General features: G+C 33.5%; 1 pseudogene across 1 annotated transcript; it reads left to right on the top strand.

Annotated features, from left to right (window-relative positions):
- Positions 1-7,744, top strand: LOC111276703 (tRNA-specific adenosine deaminase TAD3-like; annotated as a pseudogene). The gene is made up of 10 exons (XR_016343453.1): positions 1-353; positions 1,100-1,284; positions 1,359-1,410; positions 1,490-1,563; positions 1,741-1,862; positions 2,495-2,577; positions 3,489-3,588; positions 5,104-5,559; positions 6,522-6,631; positions 7,334-7,744. The product of XR_016343453.1 is annotated as a tRNA-specific adenosine deaminase TAD3-like (transcript).
- The last annotated feature ends 208 nt before the right edge of the window (positions 7,745-7,952 follow it).

Raw genomic sequence — 7,952 nt, 5'->3', positions numbered from 1 at the left:
GTCCTCGTATCCCGAGTGATAAAAGGTAAGTGTTAGAGTGACTGCCCCTAGTATTTCCCTATTTCATCTTCTAACTCTCAGCTCATTAGCCTCACACTCTCACACTATCGATCCCTCTCCAAGTCTCGGCGCCCCTATCCTCCCTCTTCCAAACTCATCCCAAATTCTCAGCAAACACCCGTTTCCTTTCCTTCCTACTACTTTAAGCTTTCATCATTAAAATTTTTTTTCTCTTCCAATCTCGAGTCTCGATTCGACGATCCATACTTAGCCAACAATGTCCCTTCCAAGCCAACACAGCAGCAACTATTCTCAGTCAATAATAGCAAGTCTGATTTTTACACCGATTCCAGGTACGGTCTTTGAGTTTAATTAGTTTTTTTTTCTTTCATTTTGATACTTGATATTAAATTATTGATATGTTTGAGGATTAAAATGCAGAATTCAGATTATTGCTTAAGTTTTTTTTTTATTATTATTATTTTGATACTTGATATCGAAATCTCGTAAATCTTTCTAAGTAATCCTAGATTTAGTGCCAAATTCGAAGCTTCTCACTGCCAAAAAAACCTTCTAGCCAACGTTTAAAAAACCCTTAAAATCAAACCCCAAAACCTTACTTTCTTTTTCTTATATCTAGAAAATACCAGAAATCTCTTAAAGACACAACCGAAACAAAAATTGCCACTGCCAGAACAATTTTTCTGCAAACTCTTGTGATTTGCTTGTGTTTTCTTACTAATTATTGTGCTTCTGGATTTTTATGGATGTATTGCTGATTATGTTTGAATCAGCTGTGAAACTTGTTTCCTAGGTGTATTTGAAATCAAATTTATTTTTCCTTTTCTGGGTATATTTGATTTTTTTTTTTTTTTTAATTTGGAGGTTTTACTTTCTTTTGTTTTCCAACGGTTCTGAGCAACCAAATAGGGTTTGTGAGAAAACGTAATTCCATTTTTGTTTGTTTTTAATTTTTTTCTTTGGTGTGTGCGGTTCTTAAGGTGAAGTAGTTTTAAGGTAAGAAGATATTGAATTTGATATTTCAAAAATTTTATCATTATTTGTTTTATATTCTTTCTCTATATATACTTTTTATCAGAGAGCAGCTGAGGGTACAAAACAAAGTAAAAACAGTGCGGAGCTTCAAATCCTTTTTCCTTCCCTTAGAACTTGGAAACAGCTATTTGAGGACCCTATCTTCCTTCAAAATGAACAACAAGCAGCCGCTGCAAATCATTCATATTCCACCCAATCCACCTGTTCTGCCGACCCTCCAACCCACCGGTCAGTTCATCCATTCTCTTTTCTTTTCTTTTCTTCTTTTCTGTGATTCTTTAACTGACATATACATTATACAGTGAATGTTTATGCTTCCCTGATTGAACCAAAACATGCCAATACACTTATAAGGTAAGGTTTACCCCTGTTTCTTCTTTATTATAGCTTATTCATATTATTAATTACTAACAAGGTTAGAATGGAATGATAGATGGCTTAATCAGATAGCTCCACTTCAAAATCTCCATCATTTAAAGCGGATTCACAAAAGGCATCTCCAAGGGCGTTAGTAATGCTGTGCCTATTTTCTATTTTTGGACAATTCTTTCACTTTGCTTCAACAAACCTTCATTCCAATGTTCATAATAATTGCTATTCCCGAAAATCATGCTGCATTCAATTATTGGAGGGGATCAAATTCTCTTTCAAGCATGTGGTTGTGATAATTGGCTTATGTGACAGGAAAACCAGAGTTATATGTTGTATTATGTTTAGCTTCTGAAAGTGAAACACAATCCAACAGTATACCACCAGATGTGCAAGAGATTGTGAATTCCTACAACTTGACTCCTTTTATTACAAAAGTGAGTCATCCTTTTTTTCTTCTTCGTCTTGTAACACTATTATATCTAAGACTCATTGTCTTTCCTACCAGTGGATCACCTTATACAAAAGGGGTGTGCATAACAATGAAAAATAACCTAGCCTAACTGCTCTTTCTTGATGCGCAATGGAGGTGCAGAATATAAACTTTAGATTGGAAAAGTCTTTTATGTTGCTTCTCTTTCCTATAGCTTTTCTGTTGCAGTTTTATGCTTTCTTTGCAATGATTGATGTTTCAAAGCTTAGGAAATAGTTTGCCTCATTTTATATTTTGTTTCATTGTTTCTTTTGTGCATGTGTGTGCACCTCTATATGCACCTCTCTCTTTTTCCGCTGTCTTCTATTGTTATTACTATTATCATTGTCACATTTTGCTTTTTTAAGTTATTCCTTTTGAAGTTGCTGTCTATTTTCTCTTCTTTTGTTGAATATTTTATATGACTGAAATCCGTGGAAGTTGGAAGTTCTTTATTCAACAATTTGACCTTGCCTTTGACATTTTCAGGTAATTATTTTTATTTGAAGCTTCCTTTATTGAAGTCATGGCTCTTTGGACCTCCCTTAAGTTCTTGTTATAATTTTTCTTTTCACATATTACCTAAATGACTTTTAGGTTAGCAAATATGCTGCATTATCAAAAGAGGAATGGCAAGAACTGTGCAAACTATGGCCAACCTCATATCATCCACCAACCTAGTAAGCCTTACATCATCGATCTACTTTTTGGCTTTTTCCTTTTTAAATTAAAACCAGGTAGCCCTTGTTGATAAAGTCTATAAAACATCGATATGAAGCTGAAAAAGAGCATGCATCTATAGCCATTGTTGAGAAAGGGTGTGAACGGGTGCTCAATGTTCACTTTATATATTTTAATGACCTATTCATATTCATTCCCCTTCCCTCCCTCTCATTGTCATCTATTTTGGTGCAAATTTGAGGACTAGAGTTTTTTTTTTTTTTTTTCGTTCAAGGTCTTTAAGTTAAATAAGTGTTTGTCGCTTGGAAGCTGGCACAGTCTAAACAGACGCTTTAATGTTTGGGCTAGCGACTAGTTAACTCCAGCAGTAGGGAGTAAAACAACTTCTTAAGTTTTAATCAGAAGCTCTAAAATGATGTTCAATCTTTTAAAAAAATTAGCAATTTTTACTTAGGGAACTCCCTTGAGATCTATATGTTGTGAACTGCAATAATTTCATCCACATTAAGTACTCGAAATATGCTCTTACTTTGATAGTGTGAAAGCGATAGCTTAAAAAGTATTTTTGTTGTATTTTTTTCCTTATGCCATTTTTTTTTTTAGGAAAATGCTTTGCATAGGATAACAAATGTAATAGAATGGAGTTTATGTATTTATTCAAACAAAGAGATATGATATTGGATAATAACCACATTTAAAGGCTGGCTTTGATTGCATGGGAAACATTTTGAGCAGCACATTGTCTAGTACATTTTTTGTTGGATTCTGAAATTTTTAAGTTGCGATTATCTGTGGAGCTGAAATTATTTTCTCTCGTTCAACTTATTTTTTATGCCTGTCACAAGCTGTAATCCTTTATGTTCTCAAAACTATATTGTGTTCTTTATATGCTTTTTTTTGTTATCTGCAGCAATATTGATGGTATTACTGGGTTTAGTGAAGAGGATACTAAATCAGTATCCAGCTTTATAAAGTCTACTGTAGAGTTGGCGAAATCTAGTGATCATTTGGTATGATTTTAATTGTTTTCTCATGCAATGGTTTTATTGTTTCAGGATATGTATCAGATAGGCCGCCACTGCATGAACTCCAGTCCATTTATAATAGCAGTGCCTATATGTTGTCTGAAGGAGCTTCTATAAATAATGCTGTGTATAAGGGTTGGTTCGTAGTGATTTCAAGCAGGCTAACAGTATCAGGACCTATAATTGGTTCTCAGAAGTCAACTTAAAGACAATGTAAGGTGCTTAATCTAGAACAGGTATACTCAAATTGAAAAACTCAAGCAATAACCTGAATTCTGCATTTAAATCCTCAAACATATCAATAATTCAATATCAAGTATCTGAAATCTCAATATCCCAATACTTCATTAATCCAAGCCTCTTAGAAACAGAAATAACCTGGACATTTATAAGTAAACCCTAAACCTAGTAAAACACAAAGTACCAAATAAAACACTAAATACTTGAAAAATAAATAAAATATTAATTAATATAAATAATCTAAAATAGCCTAAATATATGTAAGAATTACCATCAGTCCCATAAAAAGTAAATTCCTAGATAATTTATTCCCTCAACTACCATATTTCCATCCTCAACCAGTGCTAAGGCTCGAATGTAAGATTTGTACCCAAGCCCACCCTATGGTGACCAACCTAAGACATGAGGCTTCACTTTATAGAGTTTGTTAGTGGGGCTAGACTAATCTTTGTAATGCTTTATGTTGCAGAAGGATCAAGGAAAGACAAGATGAAGTGTCAAAAACATATATAACTCTGGTCTCTATTCAGTCTTTGGCCGGTTTAGGACTTTATAGCGGTTACAATAATTATAGTAATTCTTAGATTTTTGTGTCTTTAAGTAGTATTTTGTTTTTTTATTAATTTTGGTTAATTTTAGGAGATAAGGCTTTTTTAAGTTTGGTGGCTTTGCTACATTTCTTTTGGTGAACTTCTTTGTATGGATGTACTGTTCTGCTAAGGCCTAAGAGTTCACTAGTGAAGAGATTTGATGCATGTGATTATTAATGATGAATTGTCTTTAGCTTCTTATGAAATTACCTTAGGACAGCTTTACAAAAAGTGCTTTTAACTCCTGCTCTGTCACTTGAATTTATCATTTTTCAAATATTAATATGGTAACATGGTTGGTTGCATTCTTATCAATGCCATATCAATATTAAAATTGGCAGAAAATTGAGAGAACAAAGAAAACTAAAATAAGGAGAAGAAAAACTCAATAGTAACCTCAAACCTCTAATCTCATCTCTGCAATTCAAAATTGTCAATGATCAATAGTAACAGATGTTGCAAAATAATTTATGCATATGGGCTCTACCCTAATATAAACCACATATAGTGGAACCTGAGTAAATAAGGTCAAACGGAAAACAGTCCTATTTCCGAAATTTTCACCTAAGGTAAGCATGCTTTAAATCCTTTTCTGGTGGTGTACCATCCCTTAGTTTCTGTTGTTTGCAGATATTATGTTGTTCTCATCTAATGCTGCATTTCTTTGCAGGTTGTTAATGCTGCTATAATTGTGGATCCATTAGTTAGGGGGATAATTGCAAGTTCATGTGATGAAGTCTGTTCTTGGCATATGCAATCAAACAAAGCAAAGACTGAAACCTGCTATTTCAAACAGTTGGAAGCATTCACTGCTCATGCTGATGCTAACAGGATAACAAGAGATATAAGTTTTCTTTCAAATGGATCGTCCAACAATCTCCAAAAATGTTGCACTGCTGTTTCTTGTTTAAACCCTTGGCTGTGGGCTCAGAAATTAATGCATAGAAGTCCTTATTATTGACACCCATTGCGACATGCTGCCATTGTTGCTATTGAAGCTTCTGCTGCCAGGGACAGACATTTGTTCCCTGGTACCGGGCACAATGAACACTTGTATGAAATTGATTGCACTCATTCTTCTTCCTCAGGTTCTCCAGCAAAGAGACAAAGGATCAACCTTGCAAATGTGAGTTGACATTCTACTGCTTGTATTGAATTTTCACCCTGGTAGTCCATATAAACAGAGCTGAATGTGGAGGCATATCCTCCAATGTTGTTTTAGAATACTGCTAGAATCGTCTGCTTGCCTGTATGCAGAAAAAGTTTAACGTGTTATGATTTTTTAGGTTCGTTTTAGATTTAAAAGAATATTGATTGATGCAGTTTGTTGCAATATGTTTGTCATTTGGGAAGAAAGATGCAACTGCTATAGCTGTATGTGTGGGAATACATTTATTTACAGCTAGTTGTAATCTTGTAATCTATATATTTATATTTGTATCTTCAGAATTAAGTATTTGTATCCCTAGAATTAAAGACAAAAAATTAGGATAGGCAATCCCTTGATTATAGGATCAGTTTTAGGAAGATTTAGTTTCCTAGTTTACCCACTAGTTAGTTATATATAAACCTAAGGTGCTTGTATAATTCTTTATGAGCAGTTTTTCAATATACATTCAGTTGTACTCATAGTTTTTCACACAGTTTTATTTTTTAGTTTTTTCATAATATGTTTAGTTGCAGTTTACTTTAGGCTTTGACCAAAATTATCCCAATTGGGTTTTTCTAAACTAATAACAAATTATTGATCATTAGAAGCAAAATTTGTCATACATGTGTGAAGCAGGTTAAGTTTGTCCATTTTTTGAAAGGTTTTTTTGTAATTCGTTTTTCACAAAAATACTATGTGAAATATAAATCTTTATAGAGCAAGACAAATCTAAAATCAACCTTTAAGGACTAAAAAAATAGATCCAACATGATATACCCGCTAATGTGCATGTAAGGCATAATATGAGATCATATCAAAAGTGTGGCAGTTTTAGGAGCAACTGAAGCAACAATCTGTATGTTGAACAATTATGTGAAGTTTCATAGAGATTTGTTTGGTTGGAGTTACGTCAGTCATGTCTAATGCTACTATTTTAGGTCAAGAATGGTGGAGAACATGATGCTCATACTGAAGGTTCAAACTCCATAGCCGGGCCTTATTTGTTTACTGGGTATGACATCTATCTTAGCTGGAAGCCTTGTACAATGTAAGTTCGTTAAACAAAACTTATCTCTCTTCCTGTTTACATTTTATTTTAATTTTATTTTAAATTTTAGATTGAATAAATTGAATATAGCTGATTTATTCTAATTTGAGATTAAGATTTAAGAATATTTGATTTCAAATGTCAAGTCTTGTCAATTTCTACTGATGGATGAGATGTTCTTGTGGTTGCTTGCTTTTTCTGGTTAAAACTTAAAAGTGCAATGGTTTTGATCAAGGGTTTGCTTTGCCTTATATTATAGGCTGTTTTCTGATCAGGGGCATGCTTGTTCCTGAATTACATACCATATTTTGTGTCTTCTGAATTTTAGCTATCTAGATATTTTTCATAAATATGTACCAAATACTCAGTCTTTGGAAGTTGAAACAGTCATTAACTTTGTGCATCATGCATGGTGAAGATGCTACACAACAGAAAAAAGAATTCTTCCACTCTAGCCTCATCTGTTAAACTGCCTAGTAAAACCTTCTGATTATTTCTCCTGCTAAAATGGTCATCTCCTTCATGGGTGCATTGCTAGCTAGAGTCATACAACTAGACTTTTAATTTGAGCTATAAATTTGCAATTACAAATGGTTATTTATTTGTGCAAGAGAAAAGCTTTTTGCCTACCATTTCTACTGGCTTCTTCCTTTTCGAGTGATCCCATTATCTGATATCTGAACATTTGGTTTTGTATTTAAGGTGTGCCATGGCTCTCGTCCATCAAAGAATTAGGCGCATATTTTATGCTTTCCCGAATACTGAAGCAGGCGCATTGGGAAGTGTTTTACAGGGTGAGAAAAGCTTAAATCATCACTATGCGGTTTTCAGGGTCGTTTTGCCTGAAGAAGAAGAATTAAAGTAACTGATGTGAAATGAGTGATGTGCAGCTGTGTAGTCGAGGGATTCAGATGGTTAGGGTGCAATGCAAAATTAAAACCCACTTCACTTGCATGAACTTGAATTGCCTCTTGAAAAATTGGCTCTTCTGATCTTTGCAGCTAATGTGTTCAATAGTATTTTTTTATTATTATTTTACAATTTTCCAGAAATTCATCTTTTATAACAATCACCTCCAAAGGTGAGTTGTTTTGGAGACGAAAAAAAAAAGAAGGAAGCGGGCCACATTGAGTGTGCCTCAACGCAAGATTTAATGTCTTGACCCACTAGACTTGATCAAGTTCAATAGACCTATTCCCAATTTTTTTAAAAATAGCCATTTTGTTTATTTATTCAATTATTTATTATCTTTCATTGTGTCTTCTAATTTTAATTAAAAAAAGTTTGATTTAATAAATAAAATGAAAATTAACAAAAATAA

This window comes from Durio zibethinus, chromosome 7 (assembly GCF_047325235.1).
Source record: "Durio zibethinus cultivar Kanyao isolate XHJ-2024 chromosome 7, ASM4732523v1, whole genome shotgun sequence".
Taxonomy (NCBI): Eukaryota; Viridiplantae; Streptophyta; class Magnoliopsida; order Malvales; family Malvaceae; genus Durio; species Durio zibethinus.
The sequence above is the reverse complement of the archived record's forward strand: the minus strand, read 5'-3'. Positions and strand labels throughout refer to the sequence as shown.